General features: G+C 45.8%; 1 protein-coding gene across 4 annotated transcripts in view; it reads left to right on the top strand.

Moving 5' to 3' along the window:
- ZNF469 (zinc finger protein 469) overlaps window positions 1-15,550 on the top strand; it is a 265,796-nt gene that overhangs the window by 8,485 nt on the left and 241,761 nt on the right. The window contains exon 1 of one of the 4 annotated variants that reach the window (XM_083754492.1): window positions 11,719-11,737. The exons of the other annotated variants lie outside the window; for them this stretch is intronic. The gene's annotated coding sequence lies outside the window, so the exon portion shown is untranslated. Of the gene's footprint in view, window positions 1-11,718; window positions 11,738-15,550 lie in introns of those variants that run through there. 4 annotated transcript variants of the gene reach the window in all.

Here is a 15,550-nt window from a genome sequence, read left to right as displayed (position 1 = left end):
GCGGCGAATCACATTATAGTGCATACCTAATGATTATGTAGCATGCAAAAGATTTTCAATGGTTGCATATTAAAAGCTGATAAGATGGCAGTTGTGTTGTGATAATGGTTTTTTTGGACGGATGATGAAACGATGTGTGGTGTGAGCAGAGTCTTATTTGTCAATGCGTCATAGCTGGTTGCTGTACCTCTGCGCCTACGTAATCCTTTCCAGAAATGACAACTGGTCTGAGAAATTACCTTTCCCCTCTCTGGATGGCTTTGTGCCTCTCTAGGCTAAGAACTGTTGTTTTTAAAAAAACCTGAAGATATGAATTACCGGCGGGCTGGGCGGGCTGTGGTGAGCACAAGTAATAATGATGGCTCCTGGCTTAATCCCAAGTAAAGGTAGCACTGAAGTAGGTCCCTCCCTCCCTCCCTAGTATTTATAACCAGCTCTTTACTAAAACTATGGAATATGCTCCCACAGGATGTACAGTAGTGATGACCACCAACTTGAGTGCCTTTCAAAGAGGATTAGACAAATAGTGTCCACAAGGCACCAGTGGGTGTTTCTGAACCTTCGGCTAGGCTCTGTCCCCTTCCTTTGGGTGCCACCCACATGTGCTGTTCCTGCTGAACCTCCAAGACTGCAGCACCAGCCTGCCTGAGCATTCTTTCTATCAGCTTGGCCCCACAGGCCAATCCACGCTCACCAAGCTCTAGACATACCCACCACTGGTCCCTCTGTCCCTTGCTTGCTGCTCTAGAATTTGGCTTCTGCCTCTTTTGGACCATGCATCTGCTTGTGTACCACTTTGACTGCCTGCCCCTTCTCCCAGACCCTGCAACTTGATAGGCTCATAGAATTATGGCCATTCGTAGGGAACCGTGATGGATGATGGGGACTATGGAATAACTCATTTCCAGTCAATTTTGGGAGGCTGCTGTCTAGATACATTTTTTTTAATGTTTGAAAGACACCGGTTCCTGTTTTCCCATCCACTTGGGCTGGCTGTGTTCTCTGGCTCTGTGCTAAGGGCTTATAAAAGGGTCAGTGTAAACAGAGCCGAGGAGGACTTAATTATGTGAGCTTGTTGGGATATTTACCTTTTTCACTCTCTCTTTTTTGAAAAAGTCCAAACTCTTGATTGGTTTGGATGCACAATGTGACTGGGACTGAAGGAAGTCAAACTTGCAGCCCCAAAGTTCTTTGGTTGGTTTTGAGCCATGTGCCCCCCCTTTCTTTTGCCTGGTGGTCCCATGTGGCTGGTTTTTCTAACTAGCTTCCTGTTTCCTGGGAAATAAAGTTGACATGCTTGGATTGTCCTGCCGCAAAACGGCTTCCTTCCCCCACCTTTTCTCTTGCTTTAATGCTGACCCAGACTTTGCAGAGAGACCTGTCTAGCACTGCTTGCTCTTTAGAATGTTAGATTCCCCCCCAGGACCTACTGCTTACATTGAGGCTCAGATCACATTATTGATGCAGACCCCAGAGTGCAAAGCAGTACTGAAGAAGAAAGTGCTTTTGAGCATGCGCAGATTGACAGTTTGGGATGGGGGGGCATCATAGATCAGAGGTTCTAGACCAGATGCTGGGCAGATTTTAGGCTTTCAGGATTTTTTCAGGACAGCCCCCCCATCAGCTGGAACCAGTTGCAAAATAGTGTCCCATTGAAGTTAGATTCAGAACGAATCATAGAATTGTAGAGCTGGAAGGGAATCTCTGCAATGCAGGAATCTCAGCTAGATCATACATGACAGATGGCCATCCAACCTCTGCTTAAAAACCTCCAAGGAAGGAGAGTCCACCACCTTCTTCATTCCACTATTGAACAGCTCTTACTGTCAGAAAGTTCTTCCTGGTGTTTTGTCAGAATCTGTTGTCTTGTAACTTGAATCCATTGGTTCAGGTCCTAGCCTCTGCTCTGTCTTCCATGTGACAGCCCTTTAGATATTTGAAGATGCCTATCATATCTCCTCTCAGTCTCGTCTTATCCAGACTGAACATACCCAACTCCCTCAACCGTTCCTCATAAGGCTTGGTTTCCAGACCCTTTGTTATCTTGGTTGCCCTTCTCTGTACATGTTCCAGCTTGTCAATATCCTTCTTAAATTGTGCTGGCCAGAACTGGACACAGTACTCCAGGTGTGGTCTGACCAAGGCAGAATTGAGTGGGACTATTTCTTCTCTTGATCTGGACACTAGACTTCTGTTAATGCAGTCTAGAATAGCATTAGGGGTCGTCCCCCGGCACGCTGCATCGCACGGTTGGTTCAGGTTAAGCTTGTGGTCTACCAGACCCCTAGATCCTTTTCACATGTACTACTGGCAAGCCAGGTGCCCCCATCTTATATTGGTGCAGTTGGTTCTTCCTGCTTGAGTGTAGAACCTGACAATGAAATGGTTGAATCTGTAAATCCTGATTTTGCAGTTTTCTGATTCTTTCAAGTCTGATTGAGCCGTTGAATATGCAAGCGTCTTGGAAACCAACATGAGTTTACGGGTTGTTTTCCCACAACAATGTACACTTGGCATGTAAAAGCTGAAAACTAATAAAAGGGGGAGGGCACAGGGCCATAATCCCCGGGAAATGTCTCCCGCTGAAGCCTTGTTTGGTGGGAACTCTGCAGGAGCATTTGCTGGCTAGCCTTGCACCTTCAAGAGCCTGCAAAATTCCCACCACCCATGGCTGGTGTGTGGCCATTGCAATTCTAGTTTAGGTATCTGAAGTGAGACATAAATCTGAATGCGTTTGAGCGTGGTGCTGTCTTCAGGATGCGCTATTTGCAAAGCTGAGTTCATTTTCTTAGCTGAGTTTCTGTTGCGGACACCCATTAGTCATGAAGCAGGTGATGGATGAGTTTGTTTATGGGCTTTTAAGTTTTCACACAATTGCGCCAGCACCTTCCAAAGGGACTTGAGAGATGGCTACAGGATTTTAAATGGGAATGACATCTAAATGCACTAAATGTTAATCAGAGACAGCTGTGAGTGGCTCCAAGGAGGCCTCCCCCTTCCCCCTTCAGATTAGAAAGTGTTAATAGCAGTTTAATGTTGCTGCAGCAGCCATGGCAGCCAGTCCTTTGCCTTGCCATCTTGGCCAGCCTTTCCTGATCTGATAATGTACCGCTTGGAGAGAGCTTTGAGCAAAGGGCAGGGCCTCCTTGTGAACCCCCAGCTCAGGGGCTGCATCCAGATGTGAGTCAGCATCTGTCCTGAGGGTGGGTTTGGGTTGGGTGTGCAAGAGCCTCTCAGTCTTGTCAAGAAAAGGACTTCAACCCAAACAAGACAAGCTGGACGCGAGAAGCAGTGTCTTGGCGCTGGGTGTGTTTGCTTGCAGAGCAATCTGGGTCTTGACAACAACGGCTGGCAAGGAAACAGGCACTCCCCCACCCCACCATCAGCTTTTGACATCAGCCTCCCTCTGTGCTCTTCCAAACCTGAGAGCAGAAAAGGTTTTATTTGCTCTCCTTTCCAAGCCTTCCCTGGGGCCCTTTCTGACTGCCCGTGCTCTGCACGCAAGATCCCCACCTGCTGCTCTTGCTGCTCTTGCTGCTGCTGCCTGGAATGGAGTGGCCTGAGAGGAGACAGATGGCTGCGGTTACCTCTCTCCACCCTTTCCTGAAGAGGAAGCCGAATGCTCCAAATGAATGCATGGGAATGAATAGGAAGAGGCAAAACCACCTGCTTGATGGGTCCCTTTTGCAAAAAAGGAATCTCCTTTCCCAGAGCAAGGAGTTGCTTGGGGATCTGATGGGGGAAGGAAATTCACATGGCCTCAGTGCAGATGATATGAAATTTTCACATCTTTTGTGGGGGATTCAGCTGGCTTGTGGTGGGGTTTGTGTTAGCATACAAAGCCCAGCGTCCCTCGTGTGAGCTTCCCTCCAGAGGAAAGACAAACATGGAAGGCTTGTGCTGCTCTTCCTAAGAATTTTGCATTAAAATAGTGAGCTAAATCATAAGAGTGTAAGAGTCAGTGCTAGATTTAAGGCAGTGTAGGTGGTTCCCCTGCACTGGGTGCAGAATCATAATCATGATAAACAACTTATATTTATATGGGGGGAATTGTCCTTGCTCAGGGCACCATATTACCAAAGTCCTCCCTGGAAGAGTCTTGAAGCCGGATCAGGCCAAAGGGGGCTCATCTACAGGTAGTCCAGCATCCAGTGGCCAGCCTAATACCCTAATGGAAAGCCTTCAAGCAGGACCTGTCATCAGCCTGATTACCCAGCCATTGTCTGAGGACCCAGGAAGAGAGGCATCTTTTCCAGCCAGGTTACCTGAGAGTCTTTAACTGGAGGTGCCAGGGATTTGAACTAGGAGCCATGGTGTCTGCCACTGAGTTGTGGCTGCTTCCCATGCTCAGGTGAGACCCATACGGACAGCTTGTGGATATTCTCATCGTTTCAGAAGATGGTTGCATCTGAACCTATTGTCCAGGGCATGGTGCACCTACCATCAAAATCTGCAGTTCCCTTGATCCAAATGCTGCTTTTCCTTCTGGCTTATACTGGGCAGCTTGCCTGTTGTTCAGCCTCCTCCTTTCTGTAGACTCGCGGCCTTGAGAGCAGTTGTGCAGAAAGGCCGAGAGGGAAAAGGTTGCTGTGAAGGGAGGGGGAGTACAAAAGAGGAGGGATGGGGGAAGAAATTCATTTTGGTTTGCATTTAAAGGTGAACGTACCTAATTTGCACTTTCTGAAACAATGCACAAACTGAAACGCAACCATCTATCAGAATTCACAACTCCTCCGAATTTTGCAACCCACTTCTCCATCCAAATGCATATGCTAGAGCAGGGGTAGGCAACCTAAGGCCCAGGGGCCGGATGCGGCCCAATCGCCTTCTCAATTCGGCCCACGGACGGTCCAGGAAGCAGCGTGTTTTTACATGAGTAGAATGTGTCCTTTTATTTAAAATGCATCTCTGGGTTATTTGTGGGGCCTGTCTGGTGTTTTTACATGAGTAGAATGTGTGCTTTTATTTAAAATGCATCTGTGGGATATTTGTTGGGCATAAGAATTTGTTCATTCCCCCCCCCAAAAAAAATATAGTCCGGCCCACCACATGGTCTGAGGGACGGTGGACTGGTCCATGGCTGAAAAAGGTTGCTGACCCCTGTGCTAGAGTAATGTGTGCATCAAAATGTATGTATCGTTGAAAATAACATTCAAAAACTGCATTATATAAGGGGAAGTTGCTTTGCAAAAATGTCTGTGCTAGGCAAAATGGCATGCAAAAATGTGTTTATTAAGAGAACTTGGCACTAAAATACTGCTGAATTTTTATGAGGGCTTTTTTTAAGATCTGCAAACTGATGTGGAAATGTGGACAACTAAACTTTAGAGTGGAAGTGTAGGAAGTGGGGATAAGTTAAATTTGAAAATAATTGCCCATCCCTACTGAAGTGGAATCTTGGTGTTCAAAACACAGGCCTCTGCATTGCCCCCACCCTCTTACCCTCCTCCTGGCTGGCGAGAGCAAGACACATCAGATCAGGGGGGAGAAAGAGCAAAGCTGCTTAACCGTGCACAATTTATTCAGTGGGCTGGACCTGAATCTCCTTGGGGCCAAAGCAGGACATGCTTGGAGCCCCTCCCCTCCCCAGCATTGCAGGCAGGTTCCTCCAGAGAGCCCTGGCTTCTATTAACCCTTCTGTTTCCTTGCTTTGGCCCTTTCCCCATCCCAACAGCAGGTGACCATGTGTTTGGCATCAGGCAGCTGCCCAGCCCTCACATGTTTGCCTCTTGGCGGTGGCGGCTCCTCCTGCCATCTGGAACGGCCTCCGCCTTTATCTCTCTTCAAATCTCGGTCGAAAACATGTCTGTTCTTCTTTGCCTGAGATGCCTAATGTGTCTCTCCTCCTGCTACTATTTATGACTTAGCTCCATCCCTTTTCGCTCTCACTTAATGAAGCTGAGGGCTGCACAGCTTCATTTCTTTGGGCAGCGGGGGAAGCAGTAAACTTTTGCTCTGTGCTTCATTGGCTTGCAAAAGGGGTGCTTTGGTGCCAAGCTACCAGGTGCAACGTACACATTTTAAAATTAAAATTTCCCCAAATCCCGCATCTTACGTGGTACAAGCAGTCTGTACAGGTGTTGTTTAGTTTAAACTGTGCAAACAGAGCAGGAGACTCTTCAGCATTGAAAGGACCACAAGAGGAAGCATCTTAAATGTTGTTTTATGCAGTATGCACAAAAGGATGAGTGACTCCAAATGTTGACACACTGTGTGTGTGTGTGTGTGCGCGCGCGCGCACGCGTGCACACCCACCCTCCCACCCACCCACCCACAGCAAATATTTGAGCCTGCAACAATTGTGTTCTCCATCCAGGCCAGGCATACACTTGTTTTACTGGTGTGTTGTAATTTGCTGATTTCATTCTCTCCATATGCTGCTGCTGCTGCTGCTGCTGGCCAAACCTTCACTCACACAAGCAACCCAAAAACTTCTTTTCCTCTTCTGAAATCTCCATTGGAAGCCAAAACAAAGGAACTGGAAACATTCACTTTCTAGAAGTCTTGGGTATTAATCCCACTGCTATTGCCCTGGTGTTGTTTGCACATTAGGAAAGCTTATTTACGTAAGCGCACTGAGCCTTTGAAGCCCCTGGGGCTATGCTGTGTAAGAAAGAGGGGGCAGACAAGTGTGCTAAACTGCAGGAGTGTGTGGTGTTAAACGATGGAACTCACTCCCACATGAGGCATTGATGGCGACCAATTTAGACGGCTTTAAAAGAGGATTAAACAAATTCATGGGGGAAAGGGCTATCAACTGGCTGTGCTCTGCCTCCACAGTCAGAAACTGTAATGTTTCTGAATACCAATTGCTGGAAACTACAGGAGGAGAGAGTGCTCTACTGCTCAGATCCTGCTTGAGGGTTCCCCAGAGGCATCTGGTTGGCCACTGTGGGCCCTTGGCCTGATCCAGCAGGTTCTTCTTATGCTCTTACTGATTGTGTTCCGTCTTTTGTTTTTATTTTTTTTATTATTTTTGCCTTGAAGAAGTATCCTCGAAGTCTCTGAGAGAAAGTCATACACTTTCCTGTTATTTTTGTTCCCTCTGTCTCCTTTGGCCAACTTCATGTGTTGGGTCTGGAGACCTGATCACCAGACATGACCAGCCACCAATAGCTTGAGATGATCTCCCTCCTAAGGTTTGCAAACCGAAAAGAGCAAAATACTAGCTCCTCTGCTGACCTACAAGTTCCCTCTGGCTTGTCTCTATGTGACAGAAAGAGGGTTTTAAGGTTGTGGTAGAAACCGGCAAGCAGACTTGGGCTTCCCCTGAAAAGCACTGCTGGCCCTGAAGAGTTAAAGCTAAATGCCAGCAAAGCATTATTGGTTGTCATGGTGAGGCTCTTCAAGCCTTTGGTCAAAGGGCAGGAATGCCAGCAACCCACTTTCCGAAAATAACCCTGACACCTTGAGGAAAGGGGCCAAGGTGACAGCCACAGCCCAGCTAACCTATTTGGCACATGGGGTTGGGGGCAGGGAGATATGAATCCAGTCACCAGGCCAGATCCAGTCCCCCCAACCCTAACATAGTAGTTGGAATTGAGGCTCATACAAATTGTTATGTGTGTTAATGTTTATTATTGAGCTGAGATGTTGTGTATAGGAGGGGAAACACAGTGCAATCAAGTCAAGCTTAGGGGATGGAAACAAAGCACATAAAGACATGCTATTTCCATTGGCTTTTGTGTCATTGGAAGCCTCTGGTCTTGTTTTGGAACTGGCTCAGCTTGCTGGTTAAAAGCTGGATTTTGTGGCCAGCAGGACACCCCTCAGTTAGGTTGAGTGTCGGGAACTTTTGACCCCCCAGAACCTCTGAAATGCAACTCCCATCATCCTTGGCCATTGGGATTTTTGGTTCAGCAACATCTGGAGGGCAAAGGTTCCCCACACCTAGACTGCACTGGGTAAGAAGTGAGCAAGGAATGAGCTGCTGGTACCTAGGAGAGGCAGAATGGCCAGATTGTGGCCAGATATGAGCAGAGTGAAAGTAAGGTCCATTTTGAATTCCCCAGCCTGTGATTAGCACCCCCAGAGTTAATATGAAAAGCTCGTCTAAAGTTCAGTGAAGCAAGAAGACTGTTCTCTCCCCGCCCTTCATTATTTCATTATCTTGTTTGTTTGGGTTGATTTCTGTTGAAAGAGTTACCGGTATTTAGAGTTTGAACCTGTTATTAATGAATGTTTATACTTTGATTCCATTCCCAGTATGGTTTAAAGGTTGATATGATCCCTAAATTTGAGTTTTCTCTATTATCTCATTGTACAGGCTGAGGTTCAGACTCTCAACCTGGGAATCAAAATAATTACTTTTAAAAAAACTCCCATGTACACTTGAGGGTACACTGGTTACTGAGAAATGGTGGCTGTGTAATCTTACATATCTATCTTTGGGGGTGGTTGTTGCTCTTTATTCTACTTGGCTGTGCCATCTTTGCTTCTCTCTCCACCTTCACAAGCCTTGGACCCTCTAAAGTTTGTTTTTCTAGCGCCTAATCTGTTAGCGGCATGAATGGGAATAAGCCCATTTGTTTCTCCTGACTGACCAGCGAAATCTGACTGTGTGCCCTCTGGGGGATGAGCGGTTGACAATGAATGATCTGCTTAATTTCTTGTGCATTTCATTAGCCGCCTGTTAAGTGGCTCATTGACTGTTGAGTAATGTTAAGTGGCAGGCTCAAAGGCTCAGGGGCAAGCATATCAACAAGGGGCGGCAGCTGAATGCAAGAATGGTTTGGAGTAAGGCAGTGGATAGCCAGCCTTGCATCTCAAGTGCCCTAAAAGTAGCACAGGCAGTGGGAGTTTGCTGCACACCTGCGTATCAGCAGGAGGCACTGATTAGTCAGTGGGGAAACAGGATGCTGGAATAGGGTGAACCCACCTTCTTCTGGTCCAGTGAGGCTCTTCTACTTAGGCTCCCCTTGCTTCTATCTAGTACTGCTGTCTCCCCTGTTTGGGAACTGCCACCACTGGCCCAGGTTCACAGGAGTTTGAGACTGAGGCATGTGAGTCTTACAAATCATTTGGAATACTGTGTGCACTTCTGGTCGCCTCACCTCAAAAAGGATAATGTAGAGCTGGAAAATGTTCAGAAAAGGGCAATCTAAATGACCAAGGGGATGGAGCGACTCCCCTACAAGGAAAGCTTGCAGTGTTTGGGACTTTTTAGTTTTGTGAAAAGTTAAGTAAGAAGAGACCTGATAAAAGTTCATAAAAATTATTCATAGCATGGAGAAATGGACAGAGGAAAGTTTTTCTCCCTGGAACTCATGGATAGCCAATGCAGCATAATGCTGGAGGACTCATGATAGGCAAAAGGAAATACTTCATGCGGTGTATAGCTAAACTATGGAACTCACTGCCACAGGAGGAAGTGGTGGCCATCAACCTAAATGGCTTTAAAGGGGGATGGGGCAAATTCATGGAGGAGAGGTCTATTGACAGCAACGAGTGAGAAGGGTTGTAGCCAAAACAAGGTGAGGCCTCCCCCTTTTCTCTTTCTGCCACCCCTCTCCCTCTCTCTCCCTCTCTCTCTCTCTCTCTCTCTCTCTCTCTCTCTCTGCTACCTGTGGGTGACTAGGCTGAGGGCCACAGGTTACTCACTCCTGGGCAAGACTGGCAAGTACTTTGCCCTGGGTGTAAACATGGCAGCATGTTCTGGTCCTTTGCCTGTGATTCAAGAGACCTGAGGGTTGGGCTTAGCTGAGGTCCTTGGGCTGCTGAGCCCCAAAGTTCTGGCCGCAGCTTTCCCCTATGCTCTGGCTTTGGATCTGGCCTTTGCCGTCTCCGTCCTTCTCCCAGACTGCCGAACAGATGCTCGGCAGGCCCTCTGCCGATTTGCCTACTCCATGTGCAATGTGACCTCTGTTAAACAAATAGCCGCAGTAATCGCCTCCAGATCTTCCGCTCACTTTGATCAGCTTAAGTATCGGTTTATCTTATGATATAAATATGTAAAATATCCCACTTGTTTTTCCTTGCTGGATGCAAATAAATCATTGCCTCAATTTATATACACCAGTGGGGGAGTGCAGAAGGGCGGGTGGGTGGGACGGTCGGAGAGGGCCCATAACTCATGAGAGGTGGAGACTTGAAGGTCAATACTTCATGAATGTTGATGGGTCCCTTTCCAGCACGTCTGCACTCAGCGTTATTTAACGGTGCTACTCTCCATCATGGGCTCTGACTGCAGCAGCAATTGCAAAAGGCGTGTCACCAAGAGGCTTCTGCTGGGTTCACTTTGACTTTTTGCATTGAGTTTGCTCGCAGCGTTGCTGTGATGGATTGCAGCACCTTGGTGAGTCGCCGCAATGCCTGGCTGGATGGCAGACTTGGCCCCAGCACGGGCCCATCCTGAAACAATTCTCTCTGTTAACTCTTTCCAGAGGGGCAGCTGTGTGAGACTCTTGCAGGGAGTCTGGTGGCATCAGAAAGATACAATGTCAGGGTGCCTGTGTTATCACCAGCAACTGTTTTGTGGATGACTACTGTTCACATTATTATCACCTTGCTTTCTGCATTGCATTTTGCTCTGACCTCACCGTTTGCAATGCCCTTCCAACCATTTATACTCAGCGTAATACTTTTGCATCTGCTAATATGAACTGTGGTCCACCCATGTTTCATATTTGAGGTACTACAAAACCTCTTTTTTGCTTATCTTTTTCGATGTGAGTGTGAGCCTGTTCCACCATTGAAAAGGAGCAACAACCTTCCTTTGTTGTTAAATATGGCTGACAAAAACAAACTGATGCCATTTTTTATTTTTTATTGGAAAAGACTTTTAGTACTGTAAAATTTTCCATTATTTGCACTAGAAATGTTAGGGTCAATAGAAATTCAGTGTGTGTGTCCATGCCTGCCTGTACTGGTGGGGCATCTTATGATACTTTGCACATGCCCAGATGCATTTTCTTCTTTGGAATTACTTCTCTTGTTCCGAGGCTGAAACTTAAGCATTCAAAATAAATTGTAAGATGGAGCCCAGGCTCAAGAGAAGCCCTGACCAGTTCCTGTTGCCTCTGTGAGTAGCAAAGGCGCTATGCAGACTGGCCCAGATGCAAAGGAAGATGCTAGGCTGCCTGTTTCTTTAATAGTGGCATAGAAAAAGGGATTTTTGCACATGCCTCTGGTCTCACTCTGATTTCAGCCTCACCACCCCAATTCCATTTTTGTCACAGACACCCAGAGGCTCTCCTTTGCAGTGGCTCAGCTGATGGCAGTCCGTTGTTTCATATAACAACCATGTCCCTTAAATGTATGGTGTGTGTGTGTGCAGCCAAGGTTTCTCCAGAATAATCCCAGGAACCATAGTTTGTCAAGGTGGTTGGGAATTGTAACACAGTGAGGTGTAAATGGCAGTTCCAATGATTCATTTTTTGGGGGGTGGGAGGTGGGGAAGAAGTCTTGTGCTATTAAATATACAGTGATCTGAGCTTAATGGCTGCTGCAACAAGAGTTCCCTTTAGATTTCCCTGTACCAGTGAAATTGATCTCGGGGAATAGACACCATTCCAATATTGGCCAGTGAGATCTGTTGCCAAAAACACCACTTTCTCCATTCCTCCGTTGTTTTGCCTCTGAGTTTGGCAGCTAGGGGGACCCAGGGACATCTCTCAGGGGCCCAGGCTTGGCCCCCTGATGCACCAATTGCTGACAGAGCGGTGATGGCTGTGTTTTCAAAAACCGAACAAGGAGAGAAACGGCGACTCCCCTGAAAGGAGTTGGATATTGAAAACAGGTGGGGGCTTGATTATATGATCATTTCCCCATGTTTATTTTAACAGGGGATTGCCGATGATTTGTGGCCTAACAGTTTATAATAATTATCGCAATGTTTTGACAGTTTGAATTGCACACTCTCCTGTCAGTAAAATAATACAATATAAAAGTGGGAAGTAAAACACAGCAAAGATAACAGACTCCGTTTTTGTGAGTGTTATTGCAAATGCGCTTAATTACTGCCCAAATAAGGGGGGGGGGTCTAAAATATGTAGAAATCCACATATTTTGTCTTCCAGTTGTAAAGCCTGGGTTTGTTCAATACTTTCTTTCAGAATGCTAATTTGGCCACCCCCACCCCCCAGCACCCTCTTAGAAGATTCAGTTTCTTGCATTATTTTTTCTGGTTCCTTTGAAAATCTTGGAAGGAACCTGCAACCCTTGGTAACAGCCATCATGAAATTGTCTTTTGGGAATTCCCGCTTGCACTATTTGACCAGTTATGTTTGACAAGCTCATGAAAACCTTTCATTGGGGAAAACCAGATTGTGTGCCTTTGCTTCAAGTCGTCTGTATTTATTTTATGAATTATATGAAGGCCAGGGAAAATTGCAGATCCAAATGTTTGGATACTTTCTGGGAATGGTTGCTAGAATGATGATGGAGGCTTGCGTTTACAGCAAATTCTGATGCTCTTAGTTTGATATTTTTGATACAATTGCTCTGCTGGACAGGAAACCTCAAGGACCTCTGGCTGGGGATTTTTTTGGGCCCCCAAACCTGAGAACCAATGTTTTTTAATCTGGAAATTCCAAAGATTGGATGCAATGCATGTGTTCTAAATACTGATATAAGCTCCCCTGGGCAGCACAGGTGGGCTTGGGGAGTGCGTTCTGACATGCACGTGTATTTGGAACTGAGTAGATTGTGGCATAAACTGAACTTTCTGTGAATAAGTTTTATATCCATAAATCTCTCTTTGTGTATGTATGTACCCACCCACCAATCTGCCCTTTAATCCATTTGCATCCATTTATCCACCCATCTATCCATCATACAGCACTTAGGACAAGTTTGTTCTGGATCCTGGTAGCATGCAGTGAATCACAGAAATCATACATTGGTTACACTGACCAACAAACCAGAGATCAATTCTTCATGGCAAAATGTTTGGGCTTCTGCAAGTGCTTTGATGTACAGGATCTGCTTTTATATACATGTGTTCGCAATTTATTTATAGAATTTCTATAGCACTCCTCATCATTAGGTATCCTGGGGCAGATCAAAACAAAATAAAAGCTACCTAATGATAAAAGTACAATTAAAATATTTCGGCAGAAATGCATCCACTTGTCACATCTCTTCCAAATATTCAAAACCAAAACAAAACAGAGATCCACATTTTGGGTACCACAGATAGAATTGGGGTGAGGATGAGTGCCTCTGTTCTGAACTGAGCAAAATTCAAGCAGAAATCCAACCCCCTAGGAACATGCTTTGGGTCCATCAGTTAAATATTAATAATGCTTAATCCATATTTTATTGGCGTAACTGTAGCTTTGTGATGTCCTATGGAGTGAGCTCAGGAGTGATCCCAAGATAAGATATCCTGCATAAAAGGGCATGGGAAGATTAATGAAACACGTTTGCCCTGGTGAGTGAGATATCGCAGGCAGTGTCAACAATATTTATATTGTGTTTTAAATATTCTTCTTATTCCAAATAGTATTTTGCTATCTCTCGGTGCTCAAGGACAGATGGAAAAGCTGATGAGAGCAATGTCAAAAATTTGAAATCTTCCCTGGCTTAATTTTATTCTTTGATCAGAAAGATTCATTCCCCCATTGCGTGGTTTTGTGTCTCTTGTTGCCTAGTCTTTGCCTCTTGCAAAAGTACGGTCAGTTTCGCAAATGAGGCCTTTGTTCTTTCCAGGATTCTTAAGATATTGGAAGCGGGAGTGGCCATCACTTATATCTCTTTTAAAGAACCATGAGCTGCCATAGCAGCTGCTTGCAAAATTGCTTTTCTAAGAGGCCGCCATTCTCTACAGTCACTTGCCTACATCTGCCCCCTAACCCTGCCGGCAATACTATTATTTGCACTGGACAAATGGGCAGGGGGCAGAGCACCCTAAGTAGTGGCTTCAGTGCAGCATTGTGAACGATATGGAAATGATAATTCTCATCCATTTGTAAGAAACACTGAGGTGATATATACACAAAAAGTTAAGGTAGCCTTGCTAGCCGAGATCAAAATCCTGAACCCCATGTTACAAAATAACCAGCAAGCATTTGAGTTCTCCAGAATTCTTCATCTGGCTAGATTATAAACTGAGCTAGGAAGATGTTCAAGAGTTCTGGAGAGCTTGAAGCTTGCACACTATTTTGTGATATTTGATAGAATTGTAGTTTGCAAGTTGAAATAGGGCAGCATAGCATGATGGGAATTATGGCCTGCAGTGGACTCTGCTGAAAATGGTGTCAAGTCAGTTTCACCATTTATTTATTTTTGGTGAGGGGGTGGAAAGGCGGTCTCTGTCCATGTACATCTGAAGGATTCTTCAAAAGATTTTCATAAGGTTGCATTCAATGAACAAGCAAAACTCGGGCAAAAATTATTCTGCAACTTGTTAGGCTGATTTGTTCACTTTCAGCTATGAAGGGGGATTAAAAAGCAATTAGTTGCAATTTATTTAATTGCCATTTAATTAAGCCACCTTTAATTGGGCTCTCATTTAATTAACCTAAATTGCACAATGCAACACTGTGCTTCCTGTAAGATACCTGCTAATTGCATTGGCCCGGGTAGGATAAAACTCAAAACATTCCTGGCAATTAAAAACAGTGCTCATCTATGATTTGTAGCTTCTATTAAGCCAGCACTGGGCCTCTTTTCCTCCCTCCCCCCCCCCCCCCGCTCTCCCTCTCTCTTCTCCCTACCCCCAAGATGTAAACAGTGGCAGGAAACATCTCAGCTGACACATGGGCATTCACTTGCTTTCTTTCCAAAGATCAGCTTGCACAGCCTGAAAGCTGAAATGAAATACTCTGCAGCAATACTGGCGGATTGACCTTTTCCTGCTTCTCTGGATATTATGTTTTATACCCCTTTAACACCCACACCTCCTCTCTGGCTCCTTAGCAGTGGCTTGACAGATCCTTGCGTTGGTGCAAGCCAAGCCTGGAGAGCATTGTTTTTTTAAATAAAATAAAATTGTGCTTTCCATCTCCCCATCTGCTCTCCCCATCACCCTTGACGGCCAGCCTGCCTTGTGGCGTTTGGATGTCTCCATATATGCCGAAAAGCGCAAAGCAGACAGCACACAGGTAGCAGGTTTTATGGGAACCCCTCCTCCCTGCTGGAGAAGTGTTTTGTCCCAGTTCTCAGAAAATATACATTTCATTGCTATTTAAATCACCGAGGATGGTGAGTGAGTCTTCACAGCGAGTGCTCTTGGCTGGATATGAAGACCATAGACACGGCACTGAGCCAGTGCCTCCCTCCCCAAAGCAGGCTTGCAGCTCGTCCTGCCTGTTTTCTGAATCTGGTAAAATGAGGCTGTCAGGTCACCTGCAAGGTTTAGCATAGAGGCACACAATGAAACATAAGGATTTCTTTCAGACCAGACTTTGGAGTTTGACTCCGTGGGTAGTGGGGACGAGGGAGGGCTCCAGCTAGATGGCTTTCTGAGATAGGAATGGCCCTTGCTGCTGCACCACATCTCTGGGTGCATAGGGGAAAGAGCGTTGTCTTCTCACCCACTTACCCTGCAAATGTTTTCCTGACTGTAGACCCTTTTCCTTGGTCCATAAATGAATGGAGTATAAGGAAG

Source organism: Podarcis gaigeae (genome assembly GCF_964106915.1).
Source record: "Podarcis gaigeae genome assembly, chromosome: 8".
In the NCBI taxonomy this organism is placed as follows: domain Eukaryota; kingdom Metazoa; phylum Chordata; class Lepidosauria; order Squamata; family Lacertidae; genus Podarcis; species Podarcis gaigeae.
The sequence above is the reverse complement of the archived record's forward strand: the minus strand, read 5'-3'. Positions and strand labels throughout refer to the sequence as shown.